This window comes from the organism of the source record quoted next, unplaced genomic scaffold (genome assembly GCF_019419815.1).
Source record: "Pyrus x bretschneideri cultivar Hongxiangsu unplaced genomic scaffold, Pyrus_bretschneideri_v1 Contig286, whole genome shotgun sequence".
In the NCBI taxonomy this organism is placed as follows: domain Eukaryota; kingdom Viridiplantae; phylum Streptophyta; class Magnoliopsida; order Rosales; family Rosaceae; genus Pyrus; species Pyrus x bretschneideri.
In genome coordinates, this window is record NW_025999597.1 from 24,829 (window position 1) to 34,656 (window position 9,828).

The 9,828-nt window shown below is 36.3% G+C and overlaps 1 pseudogene; it reads right to left on the reverse strand.

The window, feature by feature from the left end:
* Positions 1-1,785: 1,785 nt before the first annotated feature.
* LOC108865429 lies at positions 1,786-5,046 on the reverse strand (annotated as a pseudogene).
* Between the last annotated feature and the right edge of the window lie 4,782 nt (positions 5,047-9,828).

The following is a 9,828-nucleotide window of genomic DNA, read 5'->3' on the forward strand; positions in this document are numbered from 1 at the left end:
CATTATATCCCTTTTCCACAAGTTCTGAATGGTTAACATATTCTATCCCTTTTCCACAAGTTACGGCAAAAACAAATTTTGTTCGACTAGGGAAGTGGAAAATTGGGGTCCATTTGAAAGAGGAAATTTCAAACCTCAATCCAATATTTTTATGATTTCACATAATATGGCATGCTTATTTACGGAAGGGGATCATCTCCTGATCTCTTTTACCAAATCCTTCCCATCAATCGATCTGGACCCTTAAAATTTGATCCAACGGCTAAAGTTATTATAACTTTTAAAATGGGTTCATGTTTTTAGCTGTTAGATCAAATTTCAAGGGTTCAGATTAGTTGATGGGTAGGATTTGGTGAAGGGGATCTCTTATTTATGATTCTTCAATTTCATGCGCCTACTAAAACATGATATGCTTTATTTATAGAGAATTAAATGGAGCCCATGCATTATGCGCATGTAAATATAAAAATTTTAAAAGGAAAATGTATAGAAAAGAGAAAAAGTGGGTTTTTTAAATTTATTTTTAAATTAGAAATGCTATGATGATATGTAGGCGAAGTTTGAAAAAAAAAAAAAACATCAAAACTTACTTTGTAGGCGAGGTTTGAAATTACATTATTGCCCCAGATTCCTAATCAACATTAGAGAACCAGACATTATAGATTATTCTCCTAGTCTTTTTGATTTCTCTAATAATATGGTAAGCTCATTGGATCCATCTCATCCTCAAAACTGAAAAAAAAAAAAAAAAAAAAAAAAGAGTTTCATCTTCTTTGTCTGCATTTCCGACTTCCTCTCCACCTTTTTCTTCACCCACACCACCCCCCCAACAAAAAAAAAACCAACAAAAAAAAAAAAAGCCAAAACACTTGAAGATTTTATTTTGTCGTAGAATACCAAATTGTCTTTTGGTTGACAAAGAGCATTTTGTTAGCCAGTAGTTTAGGTAAGAATAGGAACAATTCCACGACCTCACTACTAGTCTAATATTTCTTCTTAATTAACTCAATATTGTAGCAAAATTTCAAATCCTTATGTTTAAATCACTCCATCCACATGGACCCCTAATTTGTTAACAAAGAAACAATATTCTCCGGCCAAAGATAAGCTAATGAAACAAGAAGCACTTCAAAGAAACAAATTGACCCGTTTTACACACCATCTAAAAGATTATGGTGGTGACAGAAAATTCACAATCGAAAACTCAGTGAGCAAAGCGAAAATGAGATAAAATTCTTGTTAATAGCTTAGAACAGTTCAATACTTTAATTTGATCACCGTATCCTCATTCCCGGATAAAACTATTGGCATTTAAACTCTCTCCTGAGACGTAAATGAGTGAATCTTTAGGGTCGCATTTCATAGTCTTGTTTATTAGCAAGTTCAATACACGAATTTCCTCATTTATCATACAATTCAAGAGCTTAAGATCTTTGACTACTCAGCTTTATGCCTTTCGTGCCTAAAGAGACGATAGAACAATGACAACAGCCAGTGTCAAAAATATCAACAAAACTATACTATATTTTCAAACACCAGCTTCCCCTCCCTCCACCACACAAACTATATTATATTTTCATTTCTCAAAAATTATTATTAAACTATTAAACTTCAGAATCAATGGAGAAGGAATCTAATTCCGTTTTTCCTCAAAAAATATCACTACTAGTCTAATAGTTCTTCTTAATTAACTCAATATTGTTGTAAAAATTCAAATCCTTGTTTAAATCACTCTATCCACATAGACCCCTAATTTGTTAAAAAAGAAACAATACTCTCCGGCCAAAGATAAACTAAAGAAACAAGAAGCACTTCAAAGAAACAAATTGACCCGTTTTACACACCATCTAAAAGATTATGGTGGTTACAGAAAATTTACAACCGAAAACTCAATAAGCAAAGCAAAAATGAGATAAAACTCTTGTTAACAGTTTAGAACAGTTCAATACTTTAATTTGATCACCGTATCTTTGTGCCCGGATAAAACTATTGGCATCTAAACTCCCTCCCGAGATGTAAATGAGTGAACCTTCAGGGTTACATTTCAGTCTTGCTTATTAGCAAGTTCAACATACGAATTTCCTCATTTATCATGCAATTCAAGAGCTTAAGATCTTTGACTACTCAGCTTTATGGCTTTCGCACCTGAAGAGACGATAGAACAATGACAACAGCCAGTGCCAAAAGATGATCAACCAATTATCCCGTTTGGGTTTAGGTTCTGGGGTTGGTCCGAAAATTCCCTTGTAGATTTCTTTTTGTTTCTGATAAACAACCTTGTCGTGTTCAGCAAGCAGACGTAACTCTCTTGCAATAGCTTTGTCTTGAGGTGCAAATTTGCATGCCTCTAGAAAGTCTTCCCGCGCAACATCTGTCTGCCCAAGCTCTGCTCTGGCTTTTCCTCGACTAAATAGCGCTTTGACGTTTAGTTTGAACAACATGATGAAGCATGCACAGTAACATACCAAAGAGATCATAAGAGTCGCATAGGACCTAAAATTCGACTATTAACTGAAGAATTGTGCCCTTGAGCCTAGAAATTTTCACGGGTCCATACTAAGAACATTTTCATTTTCTACGGCAATCCAAAATGGCAGGTTAAAGTGAATGAATATTGAAACTTTTGGGATGCAGTTATGCTCACAAATAAACCTACAAACCCAACTTTCTAGTGTCTAATGATGAATAGCACAATCGCTGCACACACAAAATTAGATGACTTTCTTGTGATAGCATTACACTTACAATACTGCATTGTCCAATGGCTTCTTCATAACGCTTGCGCTTTATAAAAGACGCTGCCATGTTAAGGTGGCAGGGATTTTTAACAGCCAAAGCCATGTCCCTGTACTTCCCAAACAACCGGAACATGAAGTTGTCACCCATTTATGCTATAGCCTGAGAAAACCCACTAGAATCTTGTCAGAGAGGAAATTCAAAAAAGAGACTGGACAACTCAAAAGCTCATCAGCCATAAATAAAATATGTAAGCATTACAAGCGTGTAACCATTTCATACCATTGCATTGCCTCCTCTAGTTTTTACTCTTTAAATAAAGCATTTCCATTCATCCTTCTTCTATCTGCTGCTCCAATCCTTTCCTCCACAGTCATGTCACTCCGAGCTTTCCCCGATGAAAGGCAAAACCCACAAATAGACATGGTACTATATTACCGAAGCAAATCCCTGGAAAAGAGATTCTGAAACTTCAATTGGTAACTAATTGGGAAGACATTTGAAAGCAAGTGAGCAACTTACTTCTTTGGTTTCATCAAATCCAATAAGTTCAACTTCATATGATATATCTGCCAATGGTGGAACATTCGGAAAAGAAAAGCTCCCTTCTTTCCCATACCCCGACTCCCAGCCTACATGTAATAGGGCATGCTCTCCAGATTTCATGCTGGACACCCCAACAGCCAAGCCAGTCATTTCTTTTTTCTCTGTTGCAGTAACAAAAATACACTACTAAGAAGAAGTCCATTCCATTGAATACCCCTAGATAATGCTTAAATGCTTATGGACCCAAATAATCTGGAATGACAAGTAATTACGAATTACAGAGAATAAAAGCAATAAAGAAATCACAAACTAATTGCAGACTGAACAACGAACATGCCAGAACTCGTTTGCATATACTTTGTATATATAAAAAGTAACAGACTACTCGGCAAGGCTAATACCTTTTCCTAAAATAATTTCAAGTGGTCGTTGTTCATCCCATGTGTCTTCAAACTTGTGTCCCGTGCTCTCAGTCCATGCCCTGTAAGGTACTATCACACATATGCCAATCACTCAGTGATTGAAAAAACCAGAGTAAAAATTCACTGCAAGATATTTCTACATGTATCTTAGGCATCCCTTTTATAAACTTTAATGCATGCACATTTAATTCTCCCATATACATACACAACTTTGTGAACGTGGATGTTGTGTGTCTGTTTGCAAGCCACAAGCTCATTCATGTCTTACTCCCATCCCATACTAACAAACACATGCACACATAACAATTCTTAGATTTTCAACTAATGTACACAGCACAGCACTACCAAAAAGGAAACCACTTGACACTTACAGAAGCATGTTGAATACTTGGATGGTATTTGACCATGACCTTCCTTAATGATTTGATTTGTGACTTTCTCGTGAAGGATTTCCACCTTAGAATCAACTTTTGGGGGCCATTAGCATCTTCTGACACGAACGAAGGTACCATGTTCAGTTACTGTTTCATTTTCACCATCTTGACCTACAAACAAGATGAAAAGATGAGTAGTAGTCTATATTAATATATGATTATTTGGAAATCTAACTCACTCATACGCATAGGGGAACGACAATCTTCCCCTTTCCCTTGCACATTATACAGGTACTACATAGCTGCCATCCCCACTTGTACTACATGAGTTTTGGAACACAGGATTTCTGAGTTACTCAACATAAAAGCATGGAGGAACGATGAATCAGTGTACTTTGTCATAATGTCTACCTCTCGATATACAAATTATTTCTGAAATCTTATCAATTAGTCAATAAAAACAATAAGTTTCTGGCTCAATAATGACCGATAGAAGAATTGTTCTTGAAGAAAACATCTCCATGTATTCATTTAGTCCAACTAAATCACTCGAAACCGCGCTTATCAGGTTAATTTGACATTTAATTGAAGCTGAAAACCTACTACGAGTCTAAGATTTGACATATATTTGCTTTTACAGAAACCGAGTGTAGCTGAAAGATTTGATTGAGCGTAAAAAGTGTGACTTAATACTTGAACTGGAAATTAAAGCCAAAAATATGAATAAACATACCAAGTAGTTGACTTTCCTGCTCAGCCTGCTCCCGAACATCCTCCATTACTTCAAGCTTCTATAATCCAATGGGTCTTCTCAAAATTCTACAAATACCCAAATCAAAGACGCAAAATGTAATGCAATTGGATTCGAATTCAAAAACAAAAATTAGGAAGGGTTTCGTTTTCTTTGGAATTTTCTCGGGAAACAAACTGAAAACGGAAAGTAGAAAAGGGAAGGAGTGTGTTATGTAGTTCTCATTCATTTTTCCTTCTCACACACTTTTGTTAATTTCTGTCAATTAATCTTCCTCAATTTATCCGATCCGACCGTCATAAATTAAAAAAGTGTATAAGAAATAAAAATAGATATGTGGACCCCAAAGGAAAAAGCGAGAGAGTAATAGAATCGGAGTAGGATTCTCTTAACTCTTTTTTTTCCCTCTCCTTCCATCCTCTCTTATTTATACGGTTACAGTTAAGCCACGTCAACATCTTATTTTAATTTTTTATAGCAAGAAAAAGATAAAATAAGAGAATGTGAGGAAAGGGAATGGAAATGGATGAGAAGAGGAGGGAAGAAAATCATAGTCCAATAGAATCTGTATTGTGTTTTGTTTCCAATGATCGAAGAAGATTCTAGAGAGAAACAAATTAATTAATTCATTAAGGTAGTGCTATCACATATCCATTTTTACCTCTCACACACATCTTCATTTTCAACCATCGGATTAAATGAATTAAAGTACTAATAGCCAAAAATTAATAAGAGTATGTGAGAGGTAAAAATATGTGCGTGAATATCACTTTCTTTAATTAATTAATCTTTCCAGTTTAAATCTCTTGTGCACAGCCATTTAGTATTACATTCTAGTGATATTACTCTTCACTTCTAAATGAGAGATCTTAGATTATTGGGCTAAGCCTATTTCCCCACTCTCGCATCCCTTAGTGCAGATAATATTATTTGTTCAACAAAATCTGTTGTGCTCAAATAGCCTTTGCCCATCCACCCTCCTTTATTTGATACATTTGGACATGTTCATGATGACGGTCTATTTATTTGATACATTTAGACATGAACGTAGGCAGCTACCCCTGCTCAACTCTTTTTATCATGAAAAATGCTCCAACTAAAACTATAAATTATCAGTATACTCAGAAATAAAGTCTTAGTCAAAATACATAGTCACATTCTATATTGTTTTTACCCTCATCCTTTTGAGCATGTCATTTTGCCATTAGCTAATAACTTACAATTTTAGTGTTCTAAGATCAGTATCCAAAATTATGTTGTTGGACAATAAGTTGCCCCACTAGAATAGTATTTGATGTGTTATAAAGTAAGGAATCTTATCTAGACTAGTTTGAGTGTTAAGTCAAACATTGTTAATTGTGATGTAGAGAAGATCTCTCCTTATCTTATGTAAGGGATAAAAAGGATGACGCCTCTTGTATCCAAATAGTTTTAGGTGAGGTTCGAGAGGGTTCCTCCTAAGCCTGTAAATATGTGTGTATTCTATGTAAGTAGGCAGACTTGAATAGAAATCGGTTCTTTGTATAAACTTCTCTTCTTGAGCAAATATCTTTGTTTGAGTCATCCTTGGTAAAGATCCTGATTAGAGTAAAGCCTTTAGTTTTGGTGGTATCATGTAGGTGCCTCAAACATGGTTATCCTCAAAGCTTTTGTATTCCTTCTTACTCAAATTCTTAGTATGCTCTGCAGTTGTAGCGAAACTTCGAAAGCCTGATCGTTTACATCATAACTGAATCTCAATAAAGTTCTTTCCTCTTTTACACAAAATTAAGTAATTTTTATACACAAATTAACATGCTTTCACTTCACACTAAAGGTACGAAAATGAAATTTACTTATTTCACATCTTTATACTTTACATGAAATTTTTTTCCCGCACATTTTCTTTTTTCACTAGTGAATGGTTGGGAAGAAAAATATGTGTGGGTAAGCAAAACTCTTACTTTACAATATCAAACATGTAAAGCAAGGGAGAGACCAAAAGACGCATAAAATGAACCTCCCTATCAACCATTGATGAATAAATGAATGCAGTCGGTCAGTAGAGATATGAAGAGAAACCAAGGCTGGCTGAATCGGGAGCAACACAAACTTGTTGCAGATACAACTGTCGCTAGCTCCATTGTTGTTAACACTCAAATTTCTTACGTGCTACAAAGGCTATCGAACTTTCTCTACACGGATCAACAACCTGCAGCCTTTAAAAAGTTATCGTAGGGGCTTGATGCCAGTAGCTGAAAGTGTGGATAGGGTTGATACTCAGTTATGCAAAGTATCGAAGAGCCATTGCCAACAGATTGGTTGAGTGAAATAGCACTTGATTCAAGGAATGGATTTCCACTTTGCGGTCCCAGATGGTTTTCGGAAACTTAGAATATGCTAAAAACACAGTATGCATGCAATGCAAAATAAAAGGATTGAATTTATAACTTTCCCATATAGTGTATGCTAAAGAAAATACCGTAGGAGTGCCCAACGGAACAACAGATAGAGTTTCCTTTTCTTGGTTGCAATCATTAGAAAATCTAATCAAACTTTCTTGTCTCTGCTGGGAAACTATAAATGTCGACAACTTCTGCTGCTTCCTCGTTTGAATGGCCTCAGACTGGCCAACCATTTCCATGTAAGGCATATTTGTAGCAACTGAGACTGATAATCTTCCAACTTGATGTGTTGTCTCCAAAACCTGCACACGAATCGCTCTCTTACTTAGCACAATGTTCGACTTGATGTAATGTCCATTGATTTACTTATTTTCTGTCTGGTTTCTACAAAGGCCACAAACCAGCAACAGTGTGTGAGCGGCCTCACTTACCGACTCTAAAAGCTGATCAATGCTTATTATGCTTAAACTTTCCACTGCAACATTTGTACCAGGGTCGGTTTGATTTTTCTATAGTAGAAGGTGACCTTAAAGCATCCTCATCACCTTAAGGGCTGGTTTGGTATTACTGTGCTTTAAAAAAAAATTGCTTCTACTATGCTATGAGAATAAGCAGCTGTAAAATAAAGTAGCAGAGTGTTTGGTAAACTTTTTTGTAAAAATGCTTTTTAAAAAAAAAGCAGTATTATAATGTTTGGTAAACTTTTATGTAAAATAGATGTGAAAAAAGCTGATTTTTCAAAGTTAAGTTTTGCAGCTTCTTGTTTTTGGTTTTTTTTTTTCATCCAAAACTGTGAAAAAAAGCTGAAACTGAATGTTTAACAAACACAAAAATAACTCCCAACTTTTTTTTATACCGGTTTTTCTTAGAATCACTTCAGTACAACTTGACTAGTACGGTAAACAGTAGAAATCAAAGTTCTAGCCATAACCGTAATGTTAGACATGTTTTCTAACATCACGGCCATCACGTCAAGAACATGACCATCTCCTACCGGCACAATATAAGAGCAATCAAACCTACCCTGTGAGACTACTTGTTCCATCTTTAAAGAAATGTACAGGATGTTACCATCACCTTATGTGTCAACTGCACAAGGCACTCACCTGCTGCTCCTTTTTGTTCTTTAATTATTCTTTAATCAGTTTCATCCTGTCAAAGTGCTCCGCAAAACAGCCTGGCATCCAACCCAAGCCAGGCAACAGACCAGCCCATTTCAGATAGACCCAGAGGCCGGCCTATTTGGCTAGCGTGTGCAGCACACTCGTGACTGGGCGCGAGTAGGAGACAAGGGTGCAGGCGGCGGGGCTCGCTTGTCAGCCCACATGTGTTCACCCGGATTAGGGCTACGTAGCCCTCCTCAGTGTCGTTGGATTTCCAACGGTAAAAAAATTTTAAATTTGACTTTTGAAATGGACCGTCCGATCACAGATAACAGTCCATGTTTTTTTCACCAAAAAAAAAAAAAAAAAAAACAAAAGGCCCAACGGTCATAATTTTGACCATTGGCCTCGTGACAACTCGTTGGCTGTTGGATTTGAATATTTTTCAAATCCAACGATCCAGATTAATTAACAACATTAAAATTTATTAAAAATTATGAATATTTTTTTAAAAATACAGAAAAATTTAAAATTTTTTTTTTCTATAAATACCTAACTCTCATCTTCCACTTTACACCATATTTCAATATTTTCTACACTTTCTACATTTTCTACATTTGAATATTTTGTACACTTTGAGAGAAAAAAATGACTTTGTGAAAGCTCATTGAAGTTGTTACGTTGTGTGAATGTTAGGTTCACACTACTCATGACCCGATTACGAGTAATAAGATGGATAAGCGAGAAATGTGAAGTAAAATTAAACCTACTCTATAAGAGCAATCAAACCTACCCTATGAGACTACTTGTTACCATCACCTTATGTGTCAACTGCACAAGGCACTCATCCGCTGCTCCTTTTTGTTCTTTAATTATTCTTTAATCAGTTTAATTAAATATATAAAAAAAAAGGCGAAAATCATTTTTCTCATATAATATATATTTAGAAACCACAAACACCATGTCATAACTCATAAGAATTAGGTTGGTTGTGCTGCTTTGAGTTTTCAATCTCTTGTTTGGCTTCTCGTGACAAGGGGATGGACTGCACTGTACCTAACGACAGTGTTTTGGGGTTTGATTTCAATTTATTTACAAGTTTGCCATTCCTTTAAAAACGAATGTATCTGTCCAGCGGTGCTTTTCTGCGTCGGTGGATGCTCCGCTTCGACTACTCATTGCCTTCTGCTTCTTCACCGCTTCTTCCCCTCTCCCTCCTCGATGACCTTTTCGACGACATTCTCTCGCACCTACCCGGCTTATCCTTCGCATCAGCGGCTTGCGTTAGCAAATCTTGGAACCAAATCTGCAGCCGAATCCTCGCTAGCCCGAAGCTCGCCTCTGCTCTCTCTCTCTCCACCCCTCGCCTAAGGTTTGGTTTAGAGTCTAGACCCCTGTTCGGTTTCCGAGAAAATCGCAAGCTCAAATTTTCTCGCACATTTTCTCAAGTTCAGTGTTGGAATTGATAGGTTGCGGTGAAGGAGGTTATCGAGAAGGTTCTGGCTGGGCGGA